Below are 10,156 nucleotides of genomic sequence, written 5' to 3'. Positions count from 1 at the left end.
TGCTGCCATAAACTACTAGAGCTAATCAATGAATTTGGTAAAGTAGCTGGATACAAAATTAATGCACAGAAATCTCTTGCTTTCGTACACACTAACAGTGAAAGATCAGACAGAGAATTTAAGAAAACAATCCCATTAACCACTGCAACAGTAAGAATCAAATACTTAGGAATAATTCTACCTAAAGAGGCAATAGACCTGTACTCAGAAAACTATAGGATACTGATGAAAGAAATCAAAGATGACACAAACAGATGGAGAGATATACCATGTTCTTGGATTGGAAGAATCAATATTGTGAAAATGACTATACTATCCAAAGCAGTCTATATATTCACTGCAATCCCTATGAAATTACCAATGGCATTTTTCACAGAACTACAACAAATTATTTCACAGTTTGTATGGAAAAACCAAAGGCCCTGAATAGCCAAAGCAATCTTGAGAAAGAAAGGAGGAATCAGGCTCCCTGACATCAGAATCTATTAGACAGATTCAGTAATCAAAACAGTATGGTACTGGCACAAAAACAAAAATACACAACAATGGAAAAACATAGAAAATCCAGAGATAAACCCACTACCTATGGTCACCTAATCTATGACAAAGAGGCAAGAATATACAGTGGAGAAAAGATAGTCTCCTCAATAAGTGGTGCTTGGAAAACTGGACAACTACATGTAAGAGAATGAAATTAGAACACTCCTTAACACCATACACAAAAATAAACTCAAAATGGATTAAGGACCTAAATGTAAGACCAGGTACTATAAAACTCTTAGAGGAAAACATAGGCAGAAACATTTCCTACATAAATTGTAGTAACATCTATTTTGACCCTCCTCCTAGAGTAATGAAAATAAAAATAAGCAAATGGATCCTGATGAAACGTAAAAGCTTTGCAGAGCAAAGAAACCATAAACAAAATGAAATGACAACCCAAAAAATGGAAGAAATATTTGCCAATGAAGCAAGGGACTAATCTCCAAAATATGCGAACAACTCATACAGCTCGAAAACAACAACAACAACAACTAAAAACCCAATCAAAAAATGGGTGGAAGTTCTAAAAGGACCTTTCTTGAAAGAAGACATACAGATGGCCAAAAAGCACATGAAAAGTTGCTCAACAACACTAATTATTAGAGAATTGCATATCAAAACTACAATGAGGTATCACCTCACACCAGTCAGATTGGCGCTCATAAAAAAGCTGCAAACAATAAATGCTGGAGAGGGTGTGGAGGAAAGGGAACACTTCTACATTGTTGGTGGGAATATAAATTGGTACAGCCACTATGGAAAACTGTATGGAGGTTTCTTAAAAAACTAAAAAGAGAGCTACTATGGAATCAGCAATTCCACTCCTGGGCATATATCCTGAGAAAACCATAATTCAAAAGGATGCATGCAGCCAGATGTTCATTGCAGCAATATTTACAATAGCCACAACGTGCAAGCAACTTAAATGTCCAGCAACAAAGGAATGGATAAAGAAGATGTTGTGCATATATACAAATGAATGCTACTCAGCCATAAAAACGAATGAAATAATGCCATTTGCAGCAACATGGATGGACTTAGAGATTGTCATAATGAGTGAAGTAAGTCAGACAGATAAGGACAAATATCATACCGCTATATGGAATCTAAAATAATGGTACAAATGAGATTGTTTACAAAACAGAAATAGAGTTACAGATGTATAAAACACATTTACACTTACCAGGGGGAAAGGGGGAGAGGGATAAATTGGGAGACTGGAATTGACATATACACATTGTATATATATATATATATATATATATATATATATATATATATATATATATATATATATAATAGATGATTTTTAAGGACCTACTCTATACCATAGGGAACTCTACTCAATACTCTGTAATAACCTATATGTGAAACGAATCTAAAAAAGAGTGTATATATGTATAAGTATAACTGATTCACTGTGCTGTACAGCAGATAGTAACACAACATTGTGAATCAAGTATATTTCAATTAAAGAAAAGAAAGCTGTCCTGAAAGTGGGTGTAGATGGAACATATCTCAACATAATAAAGGCCAGATGTGACAAACCCACATGTAACATCAAACTTCTCAGTGAAACTCTGAAAGCATTCCCTCTAAGATCAGGAACAAGACAAGGATGCCCACTCTCACCACTTAATTCAACACAGTTTTGGGAGTGCAGCCACAGCAATCAGAGGAGTAAAAGAAATAAGAGGAATCCAAATTGGAAAGTAAGAAGTAACACTGTCCCTGTTTGCAGATGACATGATACCATACACAGAACATCCTAAAGACGCAGGATACACAATTAATATAATGAAATGTGTTGCATTTCTGTACAGTAACAAGGAATTATCAGAAAGGTAAATTAAAGAAACAATACCGCTTACCATTGCATCAGAAAGAATAAAATACCTAGGAATAAACCGACCTGAGGAGGCAAAAGACCTGTACTCTGAAAACTAAAAGATGCTGAGGAAAGAAATTGAAGATGACACAGATGGAAAGAGATACCATGCCCTTGGATTGGAAGAATCAATATTGTTATTCACATTTAAAGTGGCCATACTACCCACGGCAAACTACAGATTCAATGCAATCCTTATCAAATTACCAACGGCATTTTCCAGAGAAGTAGAACAAAAAGTTTCTTAAATATGTATGGAAACACAAAACACCCCTAATAGTCAAAACAAGCTTGTGAAAGAAGAACATGGCTGGAAGAATCAGGCTCCCTGATTTCAGACAACAAAGCAACAGTAATCAAAAAGTATGGTACTGGCACAAAAACAGACACACATCTGAATGGAAAAGCATAGAAAGCCCAGAGATGATAAACCCAGGCACCTATGGTCAATTAATCTACAATGAAGGAGGCAAGAATATACAATGAAAAAAGACAGTCGCTTTCAATGAGTTGTGCTGGGAGAACTGGACAGATACATATAAAATAATCAAATCAGAACATTCTTTAACACCATATCCAAAAATAAACTCAAAATGGATTAAAAACCTAAATGTAAGTCTGGATACTATAAGAGTCCTAGAGGAAAACATAGGCAGAAGACTCTCTGACCTAAATTGCAGCAATAATTTTTTGGATCCCTCTCCTAAAACAAAGGAAACTAAAGCAAAAATAAACAAATGGGGCCTAATTAAACGTAAGAGCTTTTGCACAGCAAAGGAAACGATCAACAAAGCCAAAAGACAACCTACTGAATCTAGGAAGATATTTGCAAATGATATATGACCAATATAGTGTCAATATCCAACTTATATGAACAGCTCAAAAAACTTAACTTTAAAAAAAAAAACCACCCTGCTTTAAAAATGGGAAGAAGAACTGAATAGACAACTTTCCCAAGAGGGAATGCAGATGGCAAACAGACACATGAAGAGAATCTCAGCACCAATGATCATCAGGGAAGCACAAACCAAAACCACAATGAGATATCACCTGACACCTGTCAGAATAGCTATCATCAAAAAGTACACAATAAGAAACGTTGGCAAGGATGCGGAGGAAAGGGGACCCTGGTACACTGCTGGTGGGAATGTGAATTGGTGCAGCCACTATGGAAAACATTATGGGGGATACTCAAAAAACTAAAAATAGAACTACCATATGACCCAGCAATTCTACTCCTGGATATATATATCTTAGCAAAACAAAGACAGTAATTCAAAAAGATACATGCACCCCAATGCTCATAGCAGCATTATTTACAATTGCCAAGGTATGCAAGCCACCTAAGTGTCCATCAACAGATGGATTAATAAAGAAGATGATGCATACACACACACACACACACACACACACACACACACACACACACACACAATGGAATACTACTCAGCCATAAAAATGAATGAAATTTTGCCAATTGCAGCAACACGGATGGACATGGATGACACTATGCTCAGTGGAATTAGTCAGACAAGGACAAATATTGTATGATATCAGTTCTATGTGGAGTCTAAAAACTACAGCAAACTAGTGAATAAAACAAAAATGAAGCCGACTTACAGGTACAGAGAACGAACTAGTGGTTACCAGTGGGGAGAGGGCACATGGGAAGGGCAATGTAGGGGTAAAGGGGGAAAAAGGGTTATTGTGGGATTACATGAAATCAGTGTATGAAACTTTTGAAAATTGACCTTTAAAAAAAAACCAAAAAATTAAAAAGGGGGAAAAATGAGGTACGCTTCTTATCTATGTATCTAAATCTACTTAATGGAATATTACTCAGACATAAAAAAGTATGAAATACTGCGATTTGCAGCAATATAGATGGACCTAGGGTATATAATGCTTAGTGAAATGTCAGACAGAGAAAGACAGATACTGTACATCACTTACATGGGCAATCTGAAAAATAGTACAAATGGATGTATGTGCAAAACTGAAACAGACTCACAGATATAGAAAGCAAACCTGTGGTTACCAAAGTAGAGAGGAAAGGGGAAAGGGACAAATAAGGGGTATGGGATTACCAGGGACAAACTGCTATGTCTAAAATAGATACGCAACCGGATATGCTGTATAGCAAAGGAAATTATAGCCATTATCTTTTAATAACCTATAATGGAGTATAATCTGCAAAAATACTGAATCATTATGATGTGGAAATGAAACGAACATAATACTGTAAATAATATATTTCAATTAAAAACAATAGCAGAACCTAGCCAACCAGTCAGGAAGAGCATGGGAGCAGATAGCTCCAAATACAGAAGAGAAAAAGGAAATCCAAACTGGCACCTGTGACTGCGTGCCCTTCCCACATCAAGGGGATCCATGAAGTGATTCAGAAGTGCCATTGTCTTGATACTGCAAGTCACAGGAAGGAAGAGGATTGTTGCTGGGGTTTCTGCTTCAGCTTCGTGACCCACCTTACTCTTAGGAAGGTGAGGAATCACATCCCCTTGGCTTCACTTTCAATTGAAATAGGACACTGGGGATTCTGGGACGATGCTCTCATGCATTCCTACCCAAATTCTCTGGAACTTGGTCTCCCAATCAAAGATATCTAAGGACGTGTGCTATTATTGAAGGCTTTAGGATGGGACATGTCACCTTTCAATGGCCCAAACAAAGATAACTGCTAAGTTCACATTTTTCAGTCAAGAAAACCAAGTAATATCTGGTACATGAAGTGGGAGTGAAAGAGAGGAAAGAGGATTAGCACAAAGGATATATTTCTTTTTGCTATTGTTTTTGTTTTTTAGCTCAGGCATCTCTCTGTTGTGCTTAGGTGATACACTTTGGCTCCTGTTGGGCTGTTGGAGTTGCCTTAAGTATGCCTAAATACTGGAGCAGCTGGGAAACAGCAGAAAGTTGCTGCTGTCAGTTAAATATACTCACCCCCAGATATGTACTTCTGTGACCAGCCTCTGTATCCTTCAGTTCTCCCCTGTTCCACCCCCAGCCAGCAATCACCAGGTCAACTCCACTTAATGGATCCTGTCAGGCACCCTTGCGAGCAGGGATAATTCAAGATCCCTTAGTTGGGTCCTTTATGGCCTCCATTCTCCCACAGTGAATGCTCCATGGCCAGGCTGACCAATCCAATGTCTCCTGATGCATATACCTCACACAGCAGGGAGAAGCCTATGAACCCAACCTTGTATATACTGAAGACATTTTCCCTCACCATATCCATGCCTGTTATTTTGGCATAAAATGGCACCCTGGAGAGATCTGCGTTATTTCCTAATAATAGCAGGTTTAGTCTCATTTAAAATCTTCCCCCATTCTCTCTTGGTGCTGTGCGTCAGTATAAATTCTTATGCTTAGCGATTTTTGGTGCACTCTGCTAGTCTCTGAAGAAGTCAGCTGGTATAGTGGGAAGTGCACTGGGCTAGGAGTCTGGAGGAACAACTTCTAGCTGTATGGTGACATGACTTTATCAAATCTGAGCTCTGTGGTGATTGCTAGATATAATTTTAAATTCAAGTGTCCAAGTAGTGGTTCCTTTAGCCTGGAACTAACCCTGCCACCATCTAGGTCACCTGTGTTTCCTCTCACATCCTGTGCTAACTCCACCAGAGCACTCACTCCATTGTGTAGCCATTGCCAGTTTTGTCTCACTCTCCACTAGGCCGTGGGCTCCTTGAGAGAAAGGACCATCTTCTTCATCATGGTGCAACTCCTAGTGCCTGACAGTGTCGGGCACAAGTGGGCACTCAAATATTCTCTGAATGAGGAATCTCTGCTGTTTCTACTTGAATTGATTGAGGATATTTAGCCATAACGAATGACTGAATACTGACTCTCCAAATACCTTATGCTAGCCTATAATGTGGTGTAAAATGCCTCAACATTTAAATGGGAAAAGTATTTTGATCCTGCTACTTATATTCCAATTTCCTTAATCTGTAAAGTGAGGCTTTAAAGACCCCTGTTGGTTTCCAATTTATTGATTGCTCGTTTTCCCCACCCCACCCCCAAACCCAACTCTTGCCTCCCATCCATCAGCCCCCACATATGTTCAAATAAAGACCAGTATGGGGATGACATTCCCAGTCAGAGCCTCTCTGTTTGATGGGAAAGGCCTGAAATGGGCTGAACCTCACCTGCTAAGCCTTCCAGAAATCCTCCACAGGCCCCCTGGATGAACTCAACCAGGAAGCACAGATGAAATCTATAGACTAGGTGTTTCTATTCATCTCCATATGTATGCACCACAAAAATTATACCTGCTTCCATGCTCACTTTCTTTTTTTAAATTAATTAATTAATTTATTTATTTATTCTTTTTTTCCTTAAGTTTCTTCCCCAGATTTATTGAGATATAACTGACATATAACATAGTGTAAGTTTATGATGTACAATGTGCTAATTTTACACAGGTATGTATTGTAAAATGTTGCTCACAATAAGGTTAATTAACACATCTTTCACCTCACATAATTAGCATTTTGTTGTTGTTGTCATGGTGAGAACATTACTGCTCTACTCTTATAGCAACTTTCAAGTATACAATACAGTATTGTTAACGATAGTCTTCATGCTGTACATTAGTTCCCCGGAACTTACTCAACTTACAACTGAATGTTCACACCCCTTGACCAGCATATCTCATTTCCACCGCCCCCCTCCAGCCCCTCATGCCCATTTTCTTTTGTATACTTAAATGGTGTTAGATTAAATCAATTAAAAGGAAAAAAAAAGGCACACAGTGAGGCAAATTCTGTTTCCAGAGAGCCACATTTCTTACGTGTCATGGTGATGTACTCAGTTTTTTGCGTTTTGCCACATAGAGTACTACCTATGAAGTAATGTGGGTAGTTGGGCCCACCCTCCTGATTTATTGCTCAAATTCCAGGGTAGGGGAAGAGGATGAAAATAAAAGAGATGGGGATACTTCTATCTTCATGTATTCTTATCTTTTAGAATACCCCAAGACATTCAATGTTTGAGTCCAGAATTAGTCTTAAATTCATGGCTTGTAAAGAGAACAATATGTAGGATCTTTGCTAAAACTCATTCTAAAAAAAGATAGAAAGGACAGTCTCAATACAATTATGGGCTAGTAGGCTTTAAAAAATTTCAGACAACAGTGATATCATATAAAAGCAACATGAAATGTTTTATTGAGAAAATGACCACTCAGGTGAGTAATATCACAACAGCAATGTCAGAACATCTTCAATATCAGATAATCTTCATTTCTGTGTTAAAATTAAAAAATAATTTTTAAAATTACTTAAACTCATTCACCTGGGGATACAGAATAATAGCTGTGGTCCTGGTCAGATCTTTAAAAAGAATAGATTCAGAGGTGTGTGTGTGCCTCTGTGTGTGTGTGTGTGTGTGTGTGTGTGTGTGTGTATGTGTGTACAGAAACTACCAAGGCAGATGGTATGAGGGAATTTAGAAATACATAAGTCTTGTAATTTATCCTTCCCCAGCCCCTGGGGAAGGGGCATGTATTTTTCTCAGGGCACAAATCTAACAGTCAGTGTGGATGTTTGGACTGCATTGCAACAAAGGGCATTATCTCTTCAAGGGGACATCACCTGCAGCCCAGGCCAGGGAGTTCTGGGGGAGGGAGCCAAGCTATTACTTGGTCCGGAGGGCAGAGGGGACATCCACGACCAGGGGGTTCTCCTCCTCAGGGGCGCTGCTCTTCTTGTCCACAGCAACAAAGGCAGGTGTTTCATTGGGGCTCTTCTTGATCTTGCCCTCTCTTTCCTCCAGATCCTGGCCCTGGACGCCAGGCGTCTGCTGTGGGCGGCGGCGTGGGTTATTGGGGCGGCGGGATCCATAGCTTGGAGGAGGCCTCTGTTGCAGATCGCCGCAGGCGTCGTGCTGGCTCTCCCTGTGCTCCGCCTCCAGCTCCGCAGGGATGCCTTGTGAGGGTCTTGGACCAAGAGAGGTGCCTAGGTCCCTAAGGCAGCTTAGCAGGTAGCTGGGGCCCTGATGCCATCACGGCAGGCTCTGGGGCCTTGTGTTCTGTGCGGACCCTGTCAGGTGGTCGGGCCGTGGGCCGCTGGTGGTAGCCAGGATCGATGGGCGACAGGTCAAGTCTGGGGATCTGAGGCAGTGCAGGAAGCACCGAGGCCTTTGGTCTTGGGGGTGGCCAGGCCTACGGCGCCTCAGGCCCTGGGCCACAGTGAAGCCTTCGCCACTGCCCTCGCCTTTGTCAACGTTGTGCTCAGCACTCTTGGGACCGTATGGTGGCGGGGCTCGGCCGTGGATAGAGAATCCCCAGCGGAAGCGGGGGCTGTGGGCAACATAGTGGCTTCCCTCCACTGGGGCGCCCGCTCACGTTAGTGGTCTCGGTGCCCCGCTCGCCCTGCACAACGTGGAACTCGACAGTCTCGGCTTTGCCAACGCTGCGTTCGAACTTGCGAGGGTTGTTCTGGGGGATGGCCATCTGTTGAACGAACACACCTTCGTGGGTATCATGCCTACTGATGAAACCGTACCCGTTCTTCACATTCAACAACTTGACGGAGCCTCACACCCACTTAGGTATGACTTTCTTGGGCACCTTTCCCATGGCGCCCACCGTGGTAACCTTGGGGATCACATCCCCGCTGAGGTTGCCAGCACCTAGGGCTCAGGGCAGATCTCTGCCTCCCATGGATGCCAGGTATTTCTGCGAGGCTTGAGGGGAGAAGGAAGCGGCCACCTCCGTGAGGGAGGCCTCTCCAGCCTCATTCATGAGGCCCTCCTTGCTCTCCTTTCTCAGAGAATCTGAGGGAAATTTGGCCCTCTTATGCTGGAAGGTGGGGGAGGGGCTGGAGGCAGGACCCTTTCCAAGAGGGTAGTGGGTAAGGGTCAAGGGCTCTCTGGCTTCACTCTGAGACTCTTGGAGACGCCTATGGGGTCTCCTGGGGCAGGGGTTCACAGACCAAACAATGGCTACTGTGGTGATGTCTCACTGTGGGGTGGGGTGGGGCGTTCCTAGATGGGGCTCGAGCTGGGAGGTAGGGCAAATGCACTCCTCCCCATGCTCCTGCCAGCATGTCACAGTACCTCATGGTTTCTGGTGGAGAGGCGGCACACTTGAAGCTCTAGGGAGTGGTCTTGAACACCCTCTTACTTGCTTGAGTGGATGTGAGGAGAGGACCCAACTTCCATCCGTCTTCCTTGGCTGGGGAGATTCGCAGCCTCCTAAGGGCACTCTCTCTCAGTCTTCTCTCACAAAACCGTGGTCCTCTTCCAGCCCGTGGTGTGCCCTGTATATGGGTCAGGCATTTTGTGTAACTTGAGGCAAAGTGACAACCACATGATATTAAGACCCAGTCAAAGAAGCCTGCTGTGGTGTTTGTTTGTTTTGCTTTTGTTTTCCGGCAGGAGAGCAAAAGAAGGCTGCCAGGGCTAGAATGCTAGTACTGAGAAGACACTAAAGTCGTGCAGGTTTATCCAGACTAGTGTTAAGATTGTGTTGACCTAAAACAAATAGACTGTCAGGTATTGCCCCAACAAAAATGGGTTTATTCCGGATCAAAAATGAATTGCAATTCAGGGTCTGCAACCATGGTGAGCCACGTGCAAATCCCCCCAACAGGGAGAGGATAACTCTTTCAAAGAGAGGAAGAGGAAGTTAAGAAGGCTATAGTAAACAAAGTGTCCATTGGCAGCTGAGAGTTGGAAGTGTGGTGGCTTTTCATTGCTGAG

At 42.0% G+C, this 10,156-nt stretch overlaps 1 pseudogene across 1 annotated transcript; it reads right to left on the bottom strand.

Moving 5' to 3' along the window:
• Positions 1–8,089: 8,089 nt before the first annotated feature.
• On the bottom strand, positions 8,090–9,197 carry LOC307180579 (Y-box-binding protein 3-like; annotated as a pseudogene). The gene has a single exon. The product of its transcript is annotated as a Y-box-binding protein 3-like (transcript).
• Between the last annotated feature and the right edge of the window lie 959 nt (positions 9,198–10,156).

This window comes from Stenella coeruleoalba (assembly GCF_951394435.1).
Source record: "Stenella coeruleoalba genome assembly, chromosome: X".
In the NCBI taxonomy this organism is placed as follows: Eukaryota; Metazoa; Chordata; class Mammalia; order Artiodactyla; family Delphinidae; genus Stenella; species Stenella coeruleoalba.
Note: the sequence above shows the minus strand (reverse complement) of the source record. Positions and strands in the feature narration are given on the sequence as shown.